Raw genomic sequence first — 1,262 nt, 5'->3', positions numbered from 1 at the left:
ATTAAACTTAACTAAACATATTTACTTCTATTACCTTTTATTTCCCATGACACTTATAAAGCTAAAAAGGGGCCTTTTATGTCTGAAACAAAAATGAAACTGATGTCAAATAAGTTAAGACTGCAGAAATCTGTAAACTGACATCTAGTGGTCAAGAATGAGATAGCAGCTATCTGAACATCCTGATGCTTTTAACCAGGTAGAAAAATCWAAAAAGAGAAAATTTAGTACAACCTGTTTGTCCAGGTGGAGGCGGAGCTTATAAGGCTGAGTTCACCTGAAACTCTCAGACTGAAGAAGTCTGTTGGAGGAGAGACGAAACGTTTCATTAAAGAAGAACCATCCAGTTTTGCAGCTGTCTAAACTCTCATCAACCCAACGACTAACTACAAAACTCCTCTGTTATGGTAAGATAAATTACTAAGCAATTTGTAAAGTTTTTGTACTCATTACATTTGAAAGAACACAAAAATATTTATTTTGGTTTTCTCTTTTCATCAGTGCCAAATTTGGTTTGCCTTACTTCTCTGAACAGCTTTTTCTACATGCTATTGTCAGTTTTTACATATTAATATATTCGTTTACGGAATAAACCTCAATGTCTCACAAAAACAATAGGAAGTTWAACATAGTTCAGATTGAAAACCAGTTAGATTCTGACCCAGCCTCAGTATTAAAATAATACATTTTGTATTTGTTGTCACAAATATTTGTACTAAAACTTTTTTTGAAAGGTCCCAATGGCAAAATGGTTAATTTACAAATGTGTATAAATTTGTTAGTATCCTTAAAGAAAACCCCATAGAGAAGGCTGTCTACAGTCATGTGGACCTTAAACACACACAGGTGTTTCTCAGATATATTCTACATTGGGATTGTGGTTGCCACTAAATACATTTTGTATAAACTTATACTGGTACTTTTCAGTGAAGTTATTATTATWCATGCATATGAAGCCTAGGCGTTAATTCAGTCTGGAAGACTCCTCCCAGCCTCACTTGCTGCATCTAATCTCCATGTAATGCATCACCACAGCAAGCCTATCAGCAAGGACCTTCGCCTTGCTGCAGCCAATCATCACRTACGCCCTCACTTATTAGGTCAGGGCYATTCAACTAAACTGCTGCGGGGGCCACAGTTAATGCAGGTCAACAGCTGAAGGGCCGAACATCCAGCAGTTAATGTCCTGATGCATCTCAGTAATCCAGGTAGAAAAAAATCAAAAAGAAAAAATCAGCAGGTCCTCTGGATGGTTCTTCTTT

Source organism: Austrofundulus limnaeus, unplaced genomic scaffold, assembly GCF_001266775.1.
Source record: "Austrofundulus limnaeus strain Quisiro unplaced genomic scaffold, Austrofundulus_limnaeus-1.0 Scaffold991, whole genome shotgun sequence".
In the NCBI taxonomy this organism is placed as follows: domain Eukaryota; kingdom Metazoa; phylum Chordata; class Actinopteri; order Cyprinodontiformes; family Rivulidae; genus Austrofundulus; species Austrofundulus limnaeus.
The sequence above is the reverse complement of the archived record's forward strand: the minus strand, read 5'-3'. Positions refer to the sequence as shown.